The sequence below is a fragment of the Triturus cristatus genome, chromosome 11 (genome assembly GCF_964204655.1).
Source record: "Triturus cristatus chromosome 11, aTriCri1.1, whole genome shotgun sequence".
Taxonomy (NCBI): Eukaryota; Metazoa; Chordata; class Amphibia; order Caudata; family Salamandridae; genus Triturus; species Triturus cristatus.
In genome coordinates this window covers 822,572,704-822,597,247 of record NC_140594.1, presented here as the reverse complement: position 1 = coordinate 822,597,247, position 24,544 = coordinate 822,572,704, and the positions used below count along the sequence as shown (strand labels likewise).

The following is a 24,544-nucleotide window of genomic DNA, read 5'->3' as shown; positions in this document are numbered from 1 at the left end:
TAGTCAATGAACCTTCCTTCTCCGTCAATTGCCTATTCAGGGCGCCATCCTATCTCTCTCGTAGGCGAGGCAATTGATGGGATGTCATCTCCATTATCGCCTGGTAGAGCCACTTTGCTAAGTGTCCGGCCGAGCCCAGTGTCACCATTGCCTGTAGGGGTGCATGAGTATCCAGTTCTACCACCCCTGTCCCCCTAGTGTCCATGAGAGCCCCGCGTATCTTATGGTAATTCAAACATTGTCCTGGTGGCCGCTCGTGATAATCCAGGAACTCATCGAGTGGCTGCAGTTCCCCATCTCGATAACAGTCTCCAACCGTCTGCACTCCTGCGTCTTCCCAGCCTGTTAGTTGTCGCCACATGAGAGGGAGGGCCTTCCTGCCTGTGGGAGTCCTACCAGGGGAATTCTAGGCGAGTAGAGCGACGCCTCTTTGGAGCGTGCCGCACATCTGTTCCAACATGTCACTGCTACGGAAAGTAACACCCCCATCTGTTTGATCTTCTGGCGGCGATCAAGCATCCTAGGAAGCAATACCGCTGGCGATGAACCAGAAGGTAAAGATAAGGTATCCAGTCCCCTCCTGTCTAGCCACCGAGCGAGCCATTGCAGTTGGGCTGCCAAATAATAAGCCTCAAAGTCTGGGGCCCCTAATCCACCACTCGCCAACGGAAGCCTGTAAAGACACTGGGCCCGATTCACAGAACTAACTTAAGACAAAATCCTAAACTTACTACCATTTTGGTATTCACAGAAGGGACTTACTCATTTTGGTATTCACAGAAGGCACTTACTCATTTCGGTATTCACAGAAGTTAGGAGTCCTAACTTTAGGACTCCTAAATGCCTTCTGTGAATACCGAAAGCCTTAAAATTAGGATTTTTCTCAGTTTAGTAGTAGTATAGTTAGGACTCCTAACTTTAGGACTCCTAAATGCCTTCTGTGAATACCGAAAGTCTTAAAATAAGGATTTTTCTCAATTTAGTAGTAGTAAAGTTAGGACTCCTAACTTTAGGACTCCTAAATGCCTTCTGTGAATACCGAAAGCCTTACAATTAGGATTTTTCTCAGTTTAGTAGCAGTAAAGTTAGGAGTCCTAACTTTAGGACTCCTAAACTGAGAAAAATCCTGATTCGAAGACTTTCGGTATTCACAGAAGGCATTTAGGAGTCCTAAAGTTAGGACTCCTAACTTCTGTGAATACCGAAGTGAGTAAGTGCCTCCTGTGAATACGAAAATGGTAGTAAGTTTAGGATTTTGTCTTAAGTTAGTTCTGTGAATCGGGCCCACTCTGTTTTGGCCACCATCCTACACCAAGTCCCTCAATATCGTGCCCAACGTCGTAAACCAGCTCTTAGGTATTATCAATGGTAAGTTGACAAAATAATAGAGAAGATGGGGTAATACGACTATCTTGGATAGTGCTACCCTAGCCATTACTGGTAATTTGAGTAGGGAAAAGCGCTTGATAATGCTCCATTTACAAGGACCCTGGCTGCTGCGTTACGATAGTGAGGACGAAAGCCCGTTCTCTCCAGCACACTCCCCAAGTAACTCCAGTCGACCGTGTCAAAGGCCTTTTTAAAGTAAAGTAGCATTAAGGCTAAGTATGGAGTGAGGAGATGGCGATAAGTGAGGGCCACATGAAGGCGTCTCAGACAGTGCTGTGTGCTACGACATGGCATGAAGCCACACTGATCAGGGTGTACGTCTGTCACGGTCCCTCGCTGGCCTCTCAGGATTGGTTAGTTGCTCAATGGGGTCCACTTATTGACAACCTCAATTCCGAATTGCCGTGAAGGCACGGAAGATTAAGGGGGTCAATCGGGGGAAGGAAAGCAATGGAACAGCGGGGAGGGACCTGTGAAAAGAAAAGGCTTATTAAGACACACCTCGCTGAAACAACGTTAACCTTCATTCCGTGCTTTGTTCAACAATGTTTTAACCAGGTCTATCTGTAAAGTAAAATAACCAGTTCTGGCAGCTGCCAGTAGAAGTACGATTAGACATTCATCAAGACCTTCTCTTGGCTACCTTATCTTCTAGGGCTTAGAAGGAATATATTCAATACTCAGACGTAAGAACTGTGGACAAACAAACATGTATATAATTGATGTTTCAAAACCTTTCTATACCAGAGACACTGCAGTTGGAGGTGTATATTACCCACCAGAAAAGGTGTTTGCGCGGGCCTCACAAGGGAGGAAGGTGTATGCTTTACTTCAGCTACCTCTCACATTTCCCGTGCTATAAGACGAAACAAACACACACTTTATAACTTTCAATTATCACAGGAAAATATCGTAGCAGCTAGTATTGCGTTTTCATAGTACTGTAAATAAAGCAACCATTCCTGGTGGAATTTAAGTACACAGGGTAAACAATATACCACCTGGTAATAGATACCAGCCAAGGCGCATGAGCTTCACTGAGACTGTGAGCCAACGCGGGGATGTTTACGAAATCCGACAACTCCTTGCCAAATATTTGCAAAGTATCAAAATCCTTGCGCGACTTCAGCGGCCGCTACAATGATACTGTTACGAGGAAGGAAAGACTCTTGGCGGTGTCACCGACACCCTTACCCCAACCGGGATATATGGCAGTTTGAATCCTTCGGTCGTGTCCTGAGGCGTACTCAGGATAATTTGCGGGGGTTCTTCACTCCGGCTAACGTAGTCGTCCGGAACTCAATGCTGCATCACTTCCGGCGCACGCGCGTCTCCCACCGCACAGGCCACTGGGAGCTGTAGTTTTGCACCTCCGGTGGCCGTCCTCCAGATTGCCTGCATTTCTCGGAGAAGGATGACGGTCCTCTCCCAAATGTCTCTCCTTGCTTTCCGGCCAAGGGAGTGTACAGCGGTCGGAACCCTGCACATAACAACGAGAGCGTGTATCACCCACTTCAGCCAGTTGGCCAGGATTGTAGCGTAGATTTTAATCTCAATGCTGATCAGTGAGATTGGGCAGTAGTTAGAGCATGAGTCTGGAGCGGGGTCTATTTTGGGTATAACCACGTTGGTGGCTGTGTTTGTGTTAGCGGGTAAGGCGCCAATCTCCAGCACCTCAATGAACAGGGCGTGGAGCCGTGGGATCAGAGTTTCTCTGAACGCAGTGTGATATTCCACCGGGAGGCCGTCTGGGCTAGGGGTCTTGCTGGTAGCCAGTGCCGAGACCGCTTCTCCAATCTCCTCGGGTTTAATGAGCTCCTCAAGGGCCATTGCAACTCCCTCTGGGACCTGCGGGACATGAAGAGGGAGCCAGCGGTTGACATACGCGGTCGATCTGCTGTGTAAAGCCCTGCATAATAGTTTGCGAATGTCTGCACAATGTCAGCGGGGCGCAGAAGACCTGTCTTTGAGGGCTCCGAATCTCGGGGACTATCAGGTTGGCAAGGGGATGAGTGGCAAGCCAGTGGAGTAATTTGCCTTTTTTGTCACCCCAACCATAGACCTGAGTCGCCGACGAACGCCAGATCATTTTGGGAGATTCAAGAGAGATAGTCCTAATCCCTTCTTGCACTAAGTGAAGTTGTCGACGATCTGCCTCTTAGTTCATCAAGGCAGCCATCCTTTCCAGACGCAGGGCCCTGGCCAAAGATTGGGAGAGATAACGGTCCTGGACCTGCCGTCTGTGTTTGAAAAACCCTTTGGTGTATCCGTGGATTGTGGCCCTTACCACCTCCCAGAGTGTACCCTGGAAGTTAGACTGTGCCCTCGTTAGTGTGGAAGCAGTGTTTTAGTCGCTTGTTTATACTCTTGGTTTTGGAGAAACCATGCATTCAACCTCCATATTGGACGTAGAGTGCCCGTGGGGCCCCCTATCTGCAGAAGGAGTGGGGAGTGGTCCGACAAGCCTCGTGCCAGGATCTGGACCGCTGTCCCTGACCTACAATCTGGGGCAGGCATGAAGATGAGGTTGATGTGAGAGTGGGTGTGGTGGGCGTCCGAAGTATGAGTGTAGTGTTCTGGGGTGCCAGGTTCGCCAGACGTCACAGAGGCCCAGCTTAGAGGACCAGTCTCCGAGACGTCTAGCCCCTGTGTTCCTATGGTAGGATGGTGGGGCCGTGGTGTCTTTGGCTGGTTCGCATTAAAGTCTCCCCCAATCACTGTCAAACCTTGGGAGACGGAGGATAGCGTCCCCATCACAGTGTGAAGGGTGGAGTCTAGGTTTGCAAGTGGAGCTTATATTGCCATTAACTTGATAGCTGCATCCCCAAGGATACCTGTGATGGTGACAAAATGGCCCTGAGGGTAGCTCACTTTGCGGGCTGGTGTGAAGGGGAGGGAACACGTTAATAGGATTGCAGTACCGCAAGCCCCTCTGGTGAACCCTGAGTGCCACACCCTGTCGAATCCCTGACGCGCCAAAACGGGGAACCGATTTCCCATCAGGTGTGTGTCCTGCAATAAAATGACATCTGGGTTACCCCCTATATGCGGATTTTAAGATCGCAGTACCTTTAATCTTATCTAAGAGTCCGTTAACCTTCCATGAGAGGACTTGAAGGGGTTCTCCTCTGCTATTGGGCTGTGACATAATGGTAGAGCTGTGATATGTGCGGCCAGATGTCTGGGATGTTTAGCTGTTCCCAAGGGGTAGGCCTAACGGGCGGCTGAGAGCGCTCTGCTGTACTATTCAGACTGCACAGGGAAACATAATAGATATTGTAGACAGTGTCGCAGAGAAACCGATAAAAATAAACCAAAGCAACAGCAGGGAGAACAGTCTCTACCCCAATAACCATCCCTCTCCCTCCCTATACTTCCCCAATTGAAGCATCTGTCGCCCAGTGAAGAGAGACTAAGAGTGTAAGATAATTAACTACGGTAGCGTGCTGCGGGTCAATGCGTTGGACCCCTCTACAGTTAAGGATTCACATTCCTCCAGTTTGAGTCAATAATGCGATTATTCCTTATGATCAGATATGGGGGCTGCGTGATAGGATAGTGTCCTCAGAGCTTGCCCATGAGCTGTCCACGGAGCGCAGCTCAGGAGTCGAATTGGGTCCCTCAGTGCCTCTCCGGGTTCTTGTCGGCTCCTGTGATCTTGATAATCTGTTCCGTCCTTGAGGGGATCTCTCCTGTGAGACAGAATTCGTGCCACGGGTATTGCGCCGTCTACGGATCTAGTGCGTCTCGCACAGGTGCTCGCCATTGCCCCCGCTCATGCTACCCTACGGGGCCCAGAAGGTGAGTTGCTGAACGGCAACATTCCTCAGTCACCCGGTCGAAGAAGTGTGTCTTGTTCTGGAATATTACCTTGTGAAGAGCAGGAAAAAGGAGTCTGTATTGCAGGTTGAGGGCCCGCAATTTCTATTTCACCTTGGTGTATGATTTTCTCTGGGCTTGCACTTCCTTCTTGTAATCGGGGAAGATCGTGATATTGGCATCGTTGTGAAATAGCTGATTGGATCCTTGTTATTATTGGCCAGTGCGGGGCTCCCGTTTGCGGTTAAGGCGCGAGCTCCCGGTGGGCCCTATCCACCACGAACCATGTGGATAGGGCATTCTGGTGCATCCAGGATTTAATCCAGTTTTCGATTAAGGTGTTTATTTGCGGGGGTTCTGTCCCCTCAGGAAGGCCCACCAGGCGCAGATTATTTCGCCGCAATCTGTTTTCAGCATCTTTGGCTCCCTTGTGAAGGTCAGCCGTGTGGGATAGGAGTGGCTTTACTTGCGTCTTCAGGCGGAGACATCATTTTCAACCTCAGAGATGCGGGATTCAGTTTCGGTAATGCGAGCAGTTGCGTTGCGGAGATCTTGCTGAATGAGGGCCATATCTACTCCCACTTCCCCAATCTTCGTCTCCATCGACTCTTGACAGGTCTTCTGCAGGATAGTGGCCAAGCCTCCATCCAGGTGGTTCTTCGTAGGGGGTGGCGGCTCTACATGTCTGGGTCCATTGACTACATACTGCTCCATTCTGGTCTGAGTTGATGAGGGTTTAGATCCCCTGTCCTTTCCCATGGCTGGTAGGCCTCATCCAGAGGGCGGCCCATACTCCTCTCTCCCCAGGCTTTTAGGATTCAGAGGCGTTGGTCTGAGTCGCTATGCAATGGGATTTCGTAGGTTCAGTGGGGTCTCGGCGGGCTATTGAGGCCAGGGCATCTGGGTCATTGCATCTGCCCACTTGGGTCTTCTACCACGCAAGAGGTGTAAAGAATGGAGAAGTGAACGCTAGGGGTTCAGGACGGGTTCACAGCTCTATTTAGGGCCGCAGTCTTCCCGGATACTGTCACAGATGTCGGTGCCCACCTGTGGCTTAATACTACTGACCTTGTCTGTGCTGGGCCTTCAGTTCTGGGTGTTCGTGTGCGGGTTGGGGAGTGCCAGGCGTCACCCTGTTTTGCCACCTCCCTCTTCTTTGCGCTGTCTCACTCTCGGGGGAGGCCCTTATTTGGTTCCAGTGTCTTTTGATGCTGTCCCCCCTCAATGTAGATATTGGTGGGCCTGGTGCGATTACAACCCCAACCTCTCCCTTGGAGCAAGGCTCTGTATGCTGAGGGCGCAGGGAGAAGGGGGGAGGGACCCCCCACGGGCATACCGTAGCTCCTGCCGGCCACAGGTCGATTTATCACCGCCCTGATGTCGGTGGAGTCAGCTCCCGCTGACGGAGGGTCCAGCGCTGGCCTCCGACTGCCTCACGTGTCTCCCCACTCGAGGCTCAGTCAGGCAGTGCGTGGCGACCCGCAACTATCCTGCCGATCACAGATCGGGAGCAGCGAGCAAGCTCTGCAAACCAGGGGGGGCAGGGCCCCGACCCGGGTTCGCAGAGATGCCCCACTCGATGTTCACCAGCTCTCCACCGACGGGCCGGGGGAGGCAGGGCTGGAACCGGGGGGGGCGTGCCCACCATAGGGCCTCAGGGCTCACCTGCAGCTGTCGCTGGGTTGGTTCTTTTAGCATGCCCTCTATGCCCTTTCCCTGGGGAGGCCCTGCCGCTCGCAGGTTGGTTACTGCCGATTAGTCCACCTGCATCAGCCTGGATGTTTCTCTTTCGTTTTTGTCGTCTCCTTGCTGTGCCTGGCTCTGTGGGCCTCACCAGGATGCCTCTGCCGCAGGCCCCAGTTTTGGACGCCAAGAAACCACTGGCTACCAGTGCCAGGCGCGGGATAGTGACACTCCCATTCAGTCGCGGGGCAGGCTGCATCTGCACCACCAACAGCAGGCCCAGAAAAGGCAGGATTCGGCTCCGGGGGGCCACCACCAGTTCACTGCTCCCAAGGTGCTTCACCACTACAGGGCCCAGATCTCTTGTTTACCATGGGTTCGTCTGGGCACCGCGATGGGTGTGGGCCAGGTTTCTCACGTGACTGGCCCTCCCAGATTGCTGGGGGCTCGGGATGCCCCCGGGGGCAATGCTGGATTCAGCGCAGGAGTCCTGCCGCTTATCCTAGGGTCCCCTCCTCACTTTGCATACCCACATGGATTCCAGCAGTCCTTATCCGGGATGGACCATCTCAGGCTCCGTCATGCTCTTGAGGTTGCTGTGGGTGGTGGCGGGGGAAGTCTCGCACGTCGTCTGGCTGGTCAGCAGGGTGTGTAGTGCCATCAGCACAGGAGCGACGGCTGTCCACAGATTACACTGAGACGTCCTCCGGGGGATAGGCCGGGCTGCTGCCATCTTGGCTTGAGTTGGGCTGCCTCTTAGTTCACCGCCTGCTTAACCGGTTCCCTTGGGCGGTCGTTCATCTCCAGGTTTCTGCGGGGGAGGACGCCTTAGGATCAGCGATACCCCCGCTGAAAGGGTAGCACTGGAGGAGTATAAGGATGATGTAGGATCTTAGAAGGGTCCGGAGCACTCTTAGAGTGCGACCGCCATCTTGGCTTGTCAGGCCACGCCCTGATGGAAACTTTTTACTGCAATCACTGGATCTGTAAAACTTTCATAGTAGTGCTTCCACGTGCCACAGTGATTCTCTTCTGCCCTAGAGCTTAAGGAGTGCGAAGCTGCATATGAGCACCACACCTGTTTAGTGTAAACCATTGTTTCTATTTGTAGGCTTTTCGTGTGGATTTCTAATCCTTTGGTACTCATCATGACCTCTATAAAATGTATTTGATTCGTCTCGATAGCATGTAGAAAGAGGTCAACTTTTTTTGACTTAAGATCAAGAATTTTTGCCTTCAGAATTATAGAATTACAGTGATCCGTTCCATAACAAAAAGGTGTCATCAATGTAGCGCAGATAAAATATGACACACCAGAGAAAGTCAGAGGGGCCAAGGACCATGAGTCCCAGAATCTCTGCAAAGGGGAAGAGGAGACTTTAATTAGCGCCGAGCATGCGCTCTGCTAAAGCGGCCACTGTTTCCCCGCAGCGCAGGACACACCAGAGGAGGTTAGAGGGGCCAAGGACCACAAGACTCCGATTCCCTTCAAAGGGGAGGCAAAGACTGTGATTAGCACCAGGCAGGAGCTCTGCTGAAGCCGCCACGGTTTCCGTGCAGCGCAGGACACACCAGAGAAAGTCAAAGGGGCCAAGGACCATGAGGCCCAGAATCCCTGCAAAGGGAAGGTGGAGACTGTGATTAGTGCTGAGCGGGTGCTTTGCTGAAGCAGCCACTGTTTCCCCGTGGCATAGGCAAAGACAGGGCCAATAGCGCGCTTGTCGGAGCCCGTCCACGTCTAGGTGAGGCTGGGCTGGGCCAACTCTCTTGTTTGGTAGACTTCAGGTGATCGTGCAAGTCATAGCAAGGTAATGTTACCTTCACTTTTCTGTTGTAGTTGGTCTATATATTTTGGCCTTTCCGCATTATGGGCAAGAGGAAAGCAAACTGTTCTCAAGTAAGCTCTGCGATTAAGTCCATTCCTAACTATTTGACAACGGCTATAAATTCAGAGAATAACTCTGTTGAGGGAAGGATTAGTACTGCCAAAAAAGCCTAATTCGGAGCATACAAGGCTCATCTAAATCCCACAATCAGTAAGGGTGCCGAGTACAAGACCCACACCAACAATTTGGTGGACAAAGAGGGAGGTGAAACTACAGATGTGTCACTGGCTTACTCTGAACGTTTGGTGGGCAAATATAATAAAGGGTCATACATGACTGGAGATAGGTAATTTAACTTACTTATCAACTCCTCGTATGCCCCTCCCCCCCCCCTTTGTAGAGGAAAAGTAGTTATGTGGATAGCACTCCTATTGGGGGCATCGTGACTACTCCTATTTATATGATTTGGAAACCTGCTTGTCTTATTTTCCAGCTGGATAAATTGGAGGCTATTATAAATTATTTCTGTGTTGAAATATTTACAACCCTGAAGAATTAAATTGCAAACTAGATGAACTCAAGGCCCCTATCCAACAGTCCTGCAAAACCCATGGAAGCCAGAAAAATCATTCTGTTCAATTTGCAGGCAAGCCTCCTGCATTGCTCCTGTGCATGATGTGGAAAATAACCACCCTGTAGCAAGGTGTTGGGCGGGTAGTCTTACTGGTAATAACATGAATAATGTATCAGGGATAGATGGAGGCCTGGGAGGTCTCCAGAATAAAAACAACTTTCCACAGCTACCCACAGACTATACTCTGTATATAATAGTTTTAAAAGATGTACCAATACTATCATCAATGGTGAAGAAAGATCTTTCAGCCCTTAAAAATAAAACAATCCATTGGTTAAATAAAAATTCTGAATGGCTCCATGATTTCTCAGCCGAGGTTCTCACAGTAAGAAGAAATCCCAGGGTTGGTTTAGGCAAAAAGGAAGTATCAGGAGATTGCGTGATGATAAATTTGAAATCTCCCAATATCGTTAAATCACTTCTTAGCTTCCTGTATCACCAGAAATGAGCCCCAAGTCAGGCTGTACCCTTGGCATATTTTTACTGGCCTTTGGTTCTTCCACCTAGCAATGTAACCATAAGTGCCTCCTGCCCTGTAAAAGATAGGATACATTTTGATGTGGAAGTACACAACTCCTTCGATGCTCTGACCTTCGTTGAAGATTTGGACTGATTCTGCCCCAGAATGCGTTCAGTGGCTCAGGCGTGTAAGAATATTGATGAAGCCCTAATGGAGAAGTAATAGGCACAAACGACGAGACGGTCTTCAAGGGTAACTCTGTGCAGAGAGTAGTGCATACCAAGGTTTTACCGAAGGGGCCTACGGCTCCACAACGTGGTCTGGTGCTTCTTTTGTGGAACATTTCTGCCAGTCACACAAAGCTGTCAAATCTTGATTTGCTCTCTGTTATTAATAGTGCAGATATTATCTGTCTGCAAGAAACTTGGAGCACCAAGGCTTTTTAGGTAAATGGTTTTCACTCCCTGTGTAACCCAGCTGTACCATCACAAGCAGAAAGGCTTGGCGGTTCTGAGCTCTGTGAAATTTACTAGACTCATTGCTAAAAAAAAAAATTGTACGCATTTTTACCAGTTGGTATTATTGCAGATCCAAAATGTGATATTCTGTTAGTTAATGTTTATAGAAATACCTTTTATATACATACTACTACTTTAATAGACGATCTGAAGGACAATTTAACGAGCGTTCATATTGGTCATACAAAAGAGGTTTTATTAATTTGGGAGATTTCAATATAAGACTTTGTGAAAATAGTAAATTATCAATTTATGGTACCAAAGTGATGGAGGGTATGAACGGTTTTACACTTTCAGCATGTCCCTTATTGGGATGCCCTGAATAAAATCATGGGGGTCCATTAGGATGGCAGGCGAACTTCAGTCCGCCCGCCACCCTAGCGGTGCTGGGACCGGCCGCCAGTGGTGCGGCGGTCCCACACCGCCAATTAGGATGCGACCGCCACCGTGGCGGTCGCGTCCCGCATATTCAACATTGGGGCGGGCAGGGCTGTAAGCAGCACCCGCCACAATGTTGAATATGCATGTTGTGCATTGGCATGCACGTGACAAGCACTGCGCGGTTCTTGCCACTTTTTGCATGCCAATGTAAGACCCTAGCGGTGCTGGGACCGGCCCCCAGTGGTGCGGCGGTCCCACACCGCCAATTAGGATGCGACCGCCACCGTGGCGCTCGCATCCCGAATATTCAACATTGTGGCGGGCGATGCTGTAAGCAGCACCCGCCACAATGTTGAATATGCATGTTGTGCATTGGCATGCACAACGTGACAAACACCGCGCGGTGCTTGCCACTTTTTGCTTGCCAATGTCTGGGGGTACCATGGGTACACCCCAAGTGCAGCCCCCCCCACAGCCGCCGGGGCCCACAACGGGCCCCCAAAGTAAAAACCGCATGCCTTTCCATGTCGGACTTTCCACCATGGAAAGGCATTTTATCGCACACATCATAATAGGAATGGCGGTGCCTGCAAGGCACCGCCACCATATTATGGGCCTTTTCCGCCTGGTAGGCAATCGTGACGATTGCCTACCGGTGGAAAAGCGGCGAACAGTCGTCCGCCGCGGTACCCCCCACCATGCAAATGTGGCGGGGGGTAAAAGGCCGTCCAGCGGGGTGTTTTGGCAGGCGGATCACCACCGCCGGTTGGGCGGTGGCGATCCGCCCACCATGCTAATAGGCCCCCCTAGTGTCTAAAAATCTGATACTTGCCTAATAATTTAGCACTAAAGAGGCACCCCCTCCCCCTTAATTGTAAAGGAGCGGATATTGGCAGTGAGATAGACTTTATTATGCTGTCCTCGAATTAAACTGTTTTACTGAAGGAAATCTCCTGTGTAAGTAGCATAATTCGCTCGTCATGGCTCTTGATTTATATCTCTGTGAAGATAATGGGTATAAGGAGAATCTGCCTCTGATATTTATGTAATAAAGGTACCAGAATAAAATGGGACAGAATAGATATTTTTACTCAGGCTCATTAAAGGTAATACATAAGCAATTTTAGTATTGACCTTTCGTGATGAAACCCCTGATAAAACTACTTTATGCACATCTACGGCTACATGGCTTAATCCAAGTAAACCCCCTAGAGAGTACCCACCAAAACGTTGGCAATGCATGTACAGCAGCCCATAAAATCCGAAATTTGCTTTAACCAAAAGTTTACTCTCCAAGCAGGATATAATGTGTGCCAGAGCTTGCATAATTATTGAGGCAAGGAAGCCCGAGCTTAGACAGGAAACTTAGGAGGAGATAGAAAAGAAAGGGAGCTATTTTGGGGGATAGCGTTGCCTTTTGGAAGGTGTAAAACCAACCTTTCCTGCCTGGTTACGAAAAGCGATACCAAAGGGGATGATGGACGGAGCGTTTGAGCAAATCAAACACTCACCCCCAGTCAACTGATCTGGGTTTAATCCATCATCATTCTTTAGCTCACTCCACCACCCCAGTTCAGACATGGCCATATGCAAATCAGTCTGACCCTGTGCCTCATGGGGACAGTCCAGCCCGAACTGCCAAGCCATGTCTTCCCTGGACCGGAAGACCGGTTTCGGGTTCATAACCCTCATCAGACAAGCTATCTTGAATCCAGTGGCAAAGTGATCAAGGAACCCACGTCTGGGCATACCCTGCCAACTTAGGGTGAACAAAGCGATAACAAAGGGGATGATGGATGGAGCGTTTGAGCAAATCAAACACTCACCCCCAGTCAACTGATCTGGATTTAATCCATCATCATTCTTTAGCTCACTCCACCACCCCAGTTCAGACATGGCCATATGCAAATCAGTCTGACCCTGTGTCTCATGGGAACAGTCCAGCTCGAACTGCCAAGCCATGTCTTCCTTGGACCGGAAACAACCATCCTGGGACCGGTTTCGGGTTCATAACCCTCATCAGCCAGGCTATCTTGAATCCAGTGGCAAAGTGAGCAAGGGACCCACGTCTGGGCATACCCTGCCAACTTAGGGCGAACAAAGCGATACCAAAAGGGATGATGGACGGAGCGTTGAGCAAATCAAACACTCACCCCCAGTCAACTGATCTGGGTTTAATCCATCATCATTCTTTAGCTCACTCCACCACCCCAGTTCAGACATGGCCATATGCAAATCAGTCTGACCCTGTGCCTCATGGGAACAGTCCAGCTCGAACTGCCAAGCCATGTCTTCCCTGGACTGCAAACAAGCATCCTGGTTACGGAAAGCCCCTGATGGATTCCCGTTTACCAGTTCAAGCCTGGGTGGATCACTTTACCAATATTTTTGACCCAGGTGATCGAGACATTTGTGGGAATGGGGTCTTTAAACGTCTTTTTGTTTTTATCAGTAATCCTTTTTTATTTTTTAAGTTTTTTTAAAAATCTGAGCTAGTGTGTCTTGAAAAGCTTTAGTGTTATCACTATTCAAAGCCAAGTACACTTTTTCATCCAACGCTTGATCTCGGACCTTTTCCACATGGTAATCTGTATTTATCACCACCAGGCCATCACCTATGTCAGCCATCTGAAATGTGATTTCCTGTTTATAAGCCATAGATTTGATCAATCCCCAATCTTCCTTAGTCATGTTGCCCCTTCTTTTTTTGGAATATTTTAACTTCTTTAGATCATTATTTACTAAAGTTTCAAAAGAATCCAAAGAATTAGTGGGAAATAGGAGGTATGGAGGTGTTTTTTGGTTTGAATTCTACATATCCAGATGGTTCAACAATGGTCAATACATTCTGTATTGTGGGTAAGAAGATTTCAAACGTAGATTGCATATTAATTTGAATAATGCAATGTCTGTTTCCGTATGCTGTATCTGTATGTAAAAAATAAAAAAAAAGATGATCTTTGGTTCAAATCATACAACTGTTGTTGAGAAAAAGAGTAGTCTGAGATTTTTTTTAGTTTTTTTTTGTGGCTTTGTTTATTGGCATTTTCCAGCATAACATTTTTACAAGTACAGAGTGTGGTAGACATTACATTGGCAGTCCATAAATGCAGCAGTTCAGTGCATAGCTTGAGTTTGAATACACCAGTCCCGACACAGGAACCAGCATAAGCATTAGTGGCGGATGCAGTATCACAAGAGTCTCATTAATTATCAACCTCTTGACCATGTGGCCTGGCATTTTTCAGTACAACATTACTACAGTTACAAAGTGTGGAAGACCTTGCATCGGCAGTCTGTGAATTCATCAGTCCAGTGCATAGCTTGAGTTTGAATACATCAGTCCTAACACACAGCAATCAGAAAAAGCGCTTAAGGGCGGAAGAAATCTCACGGCAGTCTCATTAGTTATCAACCTCTTGACTATGTGGTCCGGCATTTTTCAGTATCACAATGCTACAATTGCAAATTGTGGTTGTTAGACCTACTAGCACCTTGGCGTGAGTTTCCCTTCCACTTTTTGCTGATGTGCCTCATGTGTTTTGTTGGTGTTAGCTGCTCAGGGCACTGTGCCACTGCTAATCAGTGCCACAGTGCAAGTGCTCCCTTTTGAAAAAGTGTATACATTGATTGGTGTCCATGTTTGGCCTATTTGGTTTACTATCAGCCCCTAGTAAAGTGCACCAGGAGTGCCAGGGCTTGTAAATGCAAATTCTGCTGGTGGGCTTGCAGCACTGGTTGTGCCACCCACAGAAGCCGCCTAGTAAAATGTGTCTAAGGTCTGCCATTGCAGAACCTGCGTGCAGTCTGGTACTGTCATGCTGACTGCGCAAGTGCACCTACTTGCCAGTCCCAAAACCTTCCCTTAACTACATATTAGTCACCCCTATGGTAGGCCCAAGGGCAGGGTGCATTGTAGGCATAAGGTAGGACATGCCCTGAAGTGTGTGGCATGTCCTAATAGTGAATACCAGCCATTTTCGTTTTTCACTATTGAAGGCTACCTGCTCTCCATAGGCCAGAATGGGCTGCTGGAATTATTACACGCTAAAATCCCAGCGGACTCAGAGAGCACGGTAGAAAGTCAAGTTTAGTTTGCCTAAACTCAGAATAATAAAATACTTCTTTTAGTAAAGTTTATTTTAATATCCTGTGTTTGTAAATACTACTTTTAGAAAGTTAGTATTTACTTGCTTAGCCATTTCAGTCCGCCTCTGCTTTGTGTATGTGTGCTGCCTAGTTTCAGTGAGGGGCAGGGATGGGGAATTCCAGGAGACAGGCTGGCTGCCAGGTGGTGGGTAGAGAGATTACACCAGGATGGGTGGGAGGAGTACACCTTGACTCTGAATAGACCTGTGCTCTGCCACCACAATGCTGGCTCCGCCCCCCGTGGAGCGGCTGATGTCTCTGCCCTGTGCACTGAAAGGAAAGAGTCACCACAACAAAGTGCTCCAAAACCGGACTGAGCCAGGCACAGGCCCCCTGGCGACAAAGAACAAAAGAAACTGTGTATAAAAGAAGGAGCCCTGCTCCTAAGAAATCAAATCTTGATAACGCCAAGAAGAAACTCTGCCTGAAGAGAAGGACCTGGGAAAGCTGCATGGAGGAGTACTGTCTCTAAGCCTGAGAGACTGGCCTGTGGTGGGTGCCTTGCTGCAAGAAGGAGAGGAAAAGACTGAGAAAGACTTTTGAATCAACTTGTGCTGTGTGAACAATCTCCAAGGGCTTGCTTGTGAACTTGCCCCCTGAACTGCGCCCCAGGAACAGTGGGCGCTACCCCTCCCTGGAAGAAAGGAAGCTGCGACTGGTGATTTGCTAGCGCTGACCCCAGAGAACGTGTGTGGCCTCATCTCGCTGAGCACCGTGACCTCTGCCCGCCTGTGCTGCTGTGAGCACCGTGACGGCCTGCCCTGCCTGGCCTGATCAAAGTGAACAGCTGCCCCCTCGAGCCGGAGCTCGCAACGTAAGGAGAGACTGCCTGCGTCCAAACCCCGAGCCTATGTGGCCCCGAGCCGCGGAAACCCCCGTGAGGAGCAAGGACACGCAAGTTCATCCCTCCTGGCCAATGCTGACAGCGCTGCGCGCTGAAAATCACCCCCGAGCCGCCCCTCCTGCTTCCCCCCTCGAGGCGAGCTGTGGAAGTCCCGAGGCGCCCTCCCCAAGCACCGTGGTCCTCTGTGAAAGAAGATTGCATCCGCGACGTGGGACGCCCCTCCGGTGACTGCTGAAGCCGCCCCGAGCTCCCCACCAAGATCTGAGGTACTGTGTGCCCCGTCCTGTCAACTGTACGGCCCGTACGGCTCTGTACGGAGCGTCCCCCCGTAAGCTTGCTCACGCCGGAAGCGTGAGCTATTGAAAGGAACGTCCGGCACCGTACGAGGCGTACCTACGACGGTACGGCCCGTACGGCCCTAACGGCTTGAAATCCCCATACGCTGCTCACGCAGGAAGCGTGAGGAGTAGCAAGAGACGTACCAGCCTCGTACGAAGCGTACCTACGACGGTACGGCCCGTACGGCTTCAGCCCCAGTACGCTTGCTCACGCGGGAAGCGTGAGGATTAGCACGAGGCGTACCAACGCCGGTACGTCGCGTACAAAAGGCCCTTCGAAGCGCACAGACCCCCAAAAGGTGCAGATTGCATCCAAATTGACCATTTTAGGAACTGTGGCCTCCTGAACATTGATAACAAGTAACTGGAATCCTCTGTTAAAGTGAAAGACTGTATTTGAAGCCTGCCTAAAGAGTCTTTTATAAAGAGCTTTATTTTCTTACAAAATACAGTCTGGTGTCTCTGTGTGGTGGGTTGGTGGTTATTGTGGGACACCCTAAATGCTTAACCTCATGCCCTCTGGAATCTAGTCTGACTGCTCGCGCCACGTTACCTAGAGGGTGAGCAGGGGTTATTTTTCCAGAGTAATCCTTTGCCCTGACTTAGAGGAAAGGGTCCCTGCTTGTCGCAAGTGCATACCTGCGCCAACCAGAGACCCCGGATTCCAACATTGGTGGCAGCGGTGAGGATCTACGGATTTGCATTTTTGGTGTCTGCGCAGTGATTACTAGCCATTGCACAGTGAGGACAGTCCAGTAGCTTAAGCCACAGAACTTTTAAATTTTAATTTTGCTTGCCAAGAAGGAAGATCCCTTGTGTTTGGAGTCATGCCTGGCCCAAACAGCATAGAGAAAACAGCATCTGAAGCCTCAGAGGCTGGAGAGATTGAATGGGATAAGTCAAAACTGGACAGCTACACAAAAGTTGAACTCAAGCACTTCTGCAAGAAGTTCAAGATTCCACATGCAGGATGCAGGAACAAAAAAACAGATCTCTACAAGGCGCTGAAAGCCTGGATTGAATCAAGGAATGCAACTGAGGAGATTGTACTAGTGGAACCAGCGGAGAGCGTCCATAGTTTTGGCAGAGGCCTGTCGCCAGAGGAGCTGGCAGACAGACAGGCCACCAGGGATCATGAGATAACATTGGCAAAGCTGAAATTGAATGGCCAATTGGAGCTAGAGAGCAAGAAGATGGCTCTGGAAGAAAGAAAAATTCAGATGGAGCACGACATGAAAATGAGGGAGATGGAGATAAAAGCCAAAAGTCTGGAAAACCCTCCCTCTGGTGGCAGCGCAACGCCGGTGCAGGTAGAGTCAAGGGTGTACATGCCAAAAGATGTAGTTAAAGAGTACTTTAAGAATGATGACATAGGGCAATGGTTCAAGGCCTATGAGGTAGCCATGTCTTCCCACCGGGTCCCTGAGAGAGACTGGGGAGCGGAGTTGTGGGGGCGGTTCCTCAGTGAGGGGCGGGACACACTCTTAGATTTGCCCTCTGACATGTATAATTCTTACCCCCATATGAAGGAATCTTTAATGACCAGGTATGGGCTAACTCCTGAATTATATAGACAGAGTTTCAGGGGGTGTACCAAGATTGCTGGAAGTACGTATGTGGAGTATGTAACCTTTTTCTGCAGAGCACTGGATGGCTGGGTGAAGGGTAGCAAAGTGAATGATTACCAAGGTCTCTTTGATTTAATTGCATGGGAGCACTTGTCCCTTAATTGTTTTCCTGTAGCTACGCCAACACCTGATCGATAGCAAGCTGACTAACCCTAGGAAGCTTTCTGAAGAGGCGGATCGCTGGGTCAGCACCAGGGTCCACAAGGGTCAAGTGGGAGACACCGCCAAGGGTGGGCAGGGTCCCCAGCAGAAGAGTGGGGGGGGGGGGCAGGGGAAAACAGAAAGGGTTTCCAAAAGGCCCCCAAAGTAATACCCAAGGGAGCCAGCAGAAAGGTTCTCAGCCTCCCCCACCCCCGAAGCAGACAGGGGCCCGACAGTTAAACCTGTTCCCAAGGGGCCCCCACAGTGTTATAAATGTGGTGAGCTGGGTCACTTTGCCAGTGATCCCAAGTGTCTCAAATCCTCTTCTATTTCAAAGGTTTTTTAAATGCTAATTCCTAACTATAACATGTCTGAAACCTATGGTTTTTTCAGTGAATTTCAAAGGTTTTTTAAATGCTAATTGCTAACTATAACATGTCTGAAACCTATGGTTTTTTTCAGTGAATTTCAAAGATTTCTTAAATGGCAATTTTAAAATTGAATAGTAGTTATATTTATTTTATTATACTGATTTTCTACATTTTGTTAGCTATTTATTTCTACATATTTTATTTTTTAAATTACATTATATATTTTTAATATAAATGGAAAACATATTTTTTTACATAATTGAAACTAGTTTTTTTTTTTGTTTTATATTTTTTTTAATATATTTATATTATTTTCTTTATTGTTTTGTTTTTTTCCAAATTTTTTGGGGAGTCGCGCACCCAAAGCGTACCTATCTTGATCGTTGCACGGAACCTAGCCGCCATTTTAGGTTTGTTGTGTAGGAACCGCGTAGGATGTGCAATGGGTGCGTATTTTCGTGCACGATCGCTATGCGACCGGTACGCGACACATATGTATTACTTTACGCAACGCTCTCGCGCTTGCGTGTGTCGTCATATATGGGTTCGACCTGTTAGGAGTCGCGCATCCAGCGTTTGCCTTCTACTGAGGCACAAAATGGCTGCTAACACTTCCTGGTTTGGAGTGTTGACAGCCAATTAGCATGCAGCTCGTGATCGGGAGGGTGCACGCTCGGTGCGCATAGGGTGTACGGATCCTCCGAGGCCATAGCTATACATGTGATTTTACTTTAGTTTTTTTCAGCAACTACTGAACGGATTTACATCATTTAACCAAAAGGCAGGAGTGTGAACCAAGGGCTACCTCTTTGCCAAATTTGGTGTAATTCTGTTCAGCAGTTCGGGCTGTAGCTGCGATTAAAGGTTCCTATGGAAAATTGCATGGGGAAAACACGTTTTGAGACCCCCCTTTTTTCTCGGCCCCCGCTTGACGAATCACCCCGAGACTTTCAGGATAGGAGTGGACCGGAGCGCCCCACCAGTTTTGAAAATTTCGCGAAGATTCGGCAACCGGCACCAAAGTTATTCCAAATAGAATGTTGCGGATTTCCTATGGATAATAGGTCCTAAGTATAACTACCTACTGGCGACCGCCAGTAGGCAATATATATATATATAGACTGAAGTCTAAGTATATACCGCAGACACCGCGTGATAATGTGGACATATTCTCAGACAATGTTACTAGAGACCTTAAAAATCTGTATAGTAAATTGGCGGAAACTAGGAATAAGAAAAGGAAAGGAAGAACTTCCCGCAAAGGGGAGATACAAAGAACAGTGGAGAGAATACAAAAGGATGGGGGTGTTATAGTCAAACCGTCTGATAAAGACGGAAATGTTGTTTTGTGGGGACGAGATTTGTACAAAAAAGAAGCCCTTAATCAATTAAACAATATAGAATGCTATAAGAGAATGGATATGAAAGATTTTAATTTGGTAAAAGAACAATATCATGAAAGGTTAGATGAGTGGAAACAGGAAGAATTAATTAATTGGGATGAATTTAAATTTTTAAAACAACACAACCCTGTTTTACCTGAATTTTATATGCTTCCCAAAGTCCACAAGAATGCCACCACACCACCGGGGAGACCTATTATTTCCTCGTGTGGGAGTCTATTCGAAAATACATCCAAATATGTAGATTACTTTTTAAACCCTATTGTCAAGACCCTAGCCTCATATATTAAGGACTCAACAGATTTTTTGAAATATATATATGATGTGGAATGGGAGGAGAATAATATGTTATTACTGACACTAGATATAACAACCCTTTATACCAGCATACGACATGAGGATGGTCTTAGAGCTACGGAATTTTATTTAAATCAGAGACCCTTGAGGTTTGCGAGGCATAACTGCATGCTTTTGGAAATGATGCAATGGTGTCTTACCAAGAATATGTTCTTATTTGGTGAAGAGTTGTTCCAACAGGAGAGAGGGACAGCAATGGGTACCTGCTTCGCCCCCAGTTATGCCAATTTACATCTAGGCTGGTGGGAGGAGCAGGTACTCAAAGGACCAAAATTGGAACATTGGCTGGAACATGTTTTGCTATGGGTACGATTCATAGACGACGTCTTCGTGCTGTGGCAGGGCACGGAGACTGAAGTCAAGCAATTCATGAAAGATATAAATGATAACATGCTGAATCTAGCATTTACCGGAAATTACAGCAAAACATGTATAGACTTTTTAGATGTTAGGGTGAAGGTGAATAAAGGGAAATTAGAGACAACAATTTTCCGTAAAACAACTGCAGGAAATACCATCCTACATGCAGATAGTGCCCACCCAGCCCCACTGATTAGGAGTATTCCTATTGGGGAGTTCTATAGAGCCCGCCGTGCATGCAGTAATGATGAAGAATATCTGATCATTGAGGGGGAGATGACTGAAAGATTTATACAAAGAGGGTACTCATCGAGTGTAATTAAGAAGGCCGCTTTAAAAGCTAGAAAAATAAATAGGAGGAACGCATTATTTGAAGCCTCGAAAACAAGCAGGCGAATGAACACTAAAGATGGCATGAATAATTGTAGGTTTATAACCACTTTTAATACAAGCCATGTAGAGGTTCGGAAAATCCTGAGAAAACATTGGCATTTGATTAAATGTGACTCCGTACTAGGCCCAATGACGAAAAAACATCCAGATATTACATTTCGTAAATCTAAGTCACTAAAGGACAGAATAGTTAGCAGTGAATTCACAGAACAAAAGAAACAGGGACAAATAAGCTGGTTAAGCAATATGGGATTTTTTAAATGCTTTAAATGTAAGGCGTGTCAACACGGAGTGAATTGCACGCAATTTAAAACTAGTTTTGATAAAATCATCAAAATCAAAGGGCATTTAACATGTAGATCTAGTTTTGTAGTGTATCAACTACAATGTCCCTGCAAGAAGATTTATATAGGGAGCACCACTTTACCGGTTTTTAAACGTGTCCTCCAGCATAGAAGAGCTATAGTGAACAAAGATAGAACATATTCTATTGCTAGACACTTCGAGAGATATCATCAAAGTAATCCTGAAGGACTGAAGTACAGTTGTATAGCAGAAATCCCTAAGATGAAAAGAGGAGGAGATAGGGAGAAGGAACTTAAAAAATTAGAGACCTACTATATACTGGAATTTGATTGTAAAGAGCCCTATGGACTTAATGTGGATGAGGATCTGTTCACCTGTCTCTGAAAGAAGAAAAATGATAAATGAATAATGAATTGATATTTACTGTAGATAGAGGTCAGTCATTGCCTAATGAAGAAAGTGCCGTCAACATAAGTTTCGTTTTTAATTTTTGAGAGTAATAAGAAAAGGAAAGATAAAACAAAGAAAAGATTTTATCCGCCTTTTTCTTAAAAACATTTTTAAAGTAAGCTAACTGAGGGATTTAAGTAAAGGAGTAAAATAAGTATATAGATATATCATTTTCAAACTTTTTCTAGAGAAGTAAGGCGTTCATGTACATTATAAGTACTTAGAAATAAGAATTTGGTTTTGTAGTACTGAAAAATAACTTCCTGTATTGTATAGGTTTATTTGAAGCATTTAACATTTTATGAATTCAGAGATTGTTTACATAAGCACTTGCACTTTGAAATGATTAATGGATGTTGGTTTACATAAGCACTTGCACTTTGTAACCAAAAGAAACATAAAAGAAACAGTTACGTGACTAAAACGTAGACTGTTAGAGTACTTTATGAATTCAGAGATTGTTTACAAAAGCACTTGCACTTTGTAATGATTAATGAATGTTGGTTTACATAAGCACTTGCACTTTGTAACCAAACGAAACATAAAAGAAACGGTTACGTGAATAGAACGTAGACTGTTACAGAAATGAAACATGAATCTCGACTATCAAAAAGTTTTATTTTCAACTAGCCCTTGATTATTGTAAATAATGCACTTGCACTTTATAATATGAGTAATCAAGTTTTAATTACTCTCAAGGGAAAGTTTGAGAAAATAGAAGAGCAAAGGTTTTAATTGTGTAGTAAATGATTGTTTTCTAGCACTAGCACGAAACAAAACACGATAACAAAGCCACTCCAAAATGGCGCCGCCTTTGAAGGTAAATGAAACAAAGGTGAAAGTATATGCCAATTGGATTAGTCCCTTTTTGCTGTTTAAATGTTTTTAAACCAATTGTAAACGAAAGAGCAATGTCGTGAGCAAGGTAGCGTGAAGCTATCGAAACGCGTTGACAAGTGTCTCGTTGGAATAAAGGAGACCCGTTTGTAAAGAATCCTTTGGGGTGCTGCTTGATTATTTTGGAGGAGAAATAAACGGATAACTGATATATATATATATATATAAGTCCATTCAAATTGCTGGCTAACGCGGTGCAGCCAGATCGAGAGGGCGTGTCAGAAGGCCGGTGCCTGCAATACCGGCCAATCATGAAGTCCAAATCCCCACTCCAAGCAGAAAGAAGAAGGGTCTGACACAGCCAGGACGCAAAAAGAGGATTTATTCCAAAGTAGGTTACAACGCTGAATGTAACATTTGGCAGACGCGTTTCAGCGGTTCAGCTTTCATCAGTGCCTGTTACGATGTTTGGAGCCTCGCACCTGGTGGCCATTTAGATGTTCTCGTGGCCACTCCTACCATTTTGCTTGGGGCTCCTCCTTAGTTCTTAAAGGAATACTGCAAATCGCGTTGTAGATTCAGACAGGTGCATGCTGGTACTTGCAGTCCTTCTGTGGATCTTCCTTAAGTAAGTAGAGGATCCGCTCGCCCAGTGGCGTCCCAACGATGTGGCCTCCGGACTGCACCCAACCACAGCTGTCTGCGAAGTTGACAAACCTCACTGAAACCCCTTAACGCTCCCTGCAGTCAATGCTGCTCCTCTCTCCCCACGCAGTGTTGCTTTCACCCTGTGGTGCTTCAGCCTGCGCGAGGGGGCGCCGCGTTTTGCATACACAAAGTCCATTCAAATTGCTGGCTAACGCGGTGCAGCCAGATCGAGAGGGCGTGTCAGAAGGCCGGTGCCTGCAATACCGGCCAAACATGAAGTCCAAATCCCCACTCCAAGCAGAAAGAAGAAGGGTCTGACACAGCCAGGACGCAAAAAGAGGATTTATTCCAAAGTAGGTTACAACGCTGAATGTAACATTTGGCAGACGCGTTTCAGCGGTTCAGCTTTCATCAGTGCCTGTTACGATGTTTGGAGCCTCGCACCTGGTGGCCATTTAGATGTTCTCGTGGCCACTCCTACCATTTTGCTTGGGGCTCCTCCTTAGTTCTTAAAGGAGGTTTGTCAACTTCGCAGACAGCTGTGGTTGGGTGCAGTCCGGAGGCCACATCGTTGGGACGCCACTGGGCGAGCGGATCCTCTACTTACTTAAGGAAGATCCACAGAAGGACTGCAAGTACCAGCATGCACCTGTCTGAATCTACAACGCGATTTGCAGTATTCCTTTAAGAACTAAGGAGGAGCCCCAAGCAAAATGGTAGGAGTGGCCACGAGAACATCTAAATGGCCACCAGGTGCGAGGCTCCAAACATCTTAACAGGCCCTGATGAAAGCTGAACCGCTGAAACGCGTCTGCCAAATGTTACATTCAGCGTTGTAACCTACTTTGGAATAAATCCTCTTTTTGCGTCCTGGCTGTGTCAGACCCTTCTTCTTTCTGCTTGGAGTGGGGATTTGGACTTCATGTTTGGCCGGTATTGCAGGCACCGGCCTTCTGACACGCCCTCTCGATCAGGCTGCACCGCGTTAGCCAGCAATTTGAATGGACTTTGTGTATGCAAAACGCGGCGCCCCCTCGCGCAGGCTGAAGCACCACAGGGTGAAAGCAACACTGCGTGGGGAGAGAGGAGCAGCATTGACTGCAGGGAGCGTTAAGGGGTTTCAGTGAGGTTTGTCAACTTCGCAGACAGCTGTGGTTGGGTGCAGTCCGGAGGCCACATCGTTGGGACGCCACTGGGCGAGCGGATCCTCTACTTACTTAAGGAAGATCCACAGAAGGACTGCAAGTACCAGCATGCACCTGTCTGAATCTACAACGCGATTTGCAGTATTCCTTTAAGAACTAAGGAGGAGCCCCAAGCAAAATGGTAGGAGTGGCCACGAGAACATCTAAATGGCCACCAGGTGCGAGGCTCCAAACATCGTAACAGGCACTGATGAAAGCTGAACCGCTGAAACGCGTCTGCCAAATGTTACATTCAGCGTTGTAACCTACTTTGGAATAAATCCTCTTTTTGCGTCCTGGCTGTGTCAGACCCTTCTTCTTTCTGCTTGGAGTGGGGATTTGGACTTCATATATATATATATATATATATATAACCTACTGGCAGTCGCCAGTAGGTAGTTATAGTTAGGACCTATTTTCCATAG

General features: G+C 47.4%; 1 protein-coding gene across 1 annotated transcript in view; it reads left to right on the top strand.

Moving 5' to 3' along the window:
* LOC146785486 (disintegrin and metalloproteinase domain-containing protein 9-like) overlaps positions 1-24,544 on the top strand; it is a 1,594,707-nt gene that overhangs the window by 168,151 nt on the left and 1,402,012 nt on the right. The gene's annotated exons all lie outside the window — the stretch shown is intronic.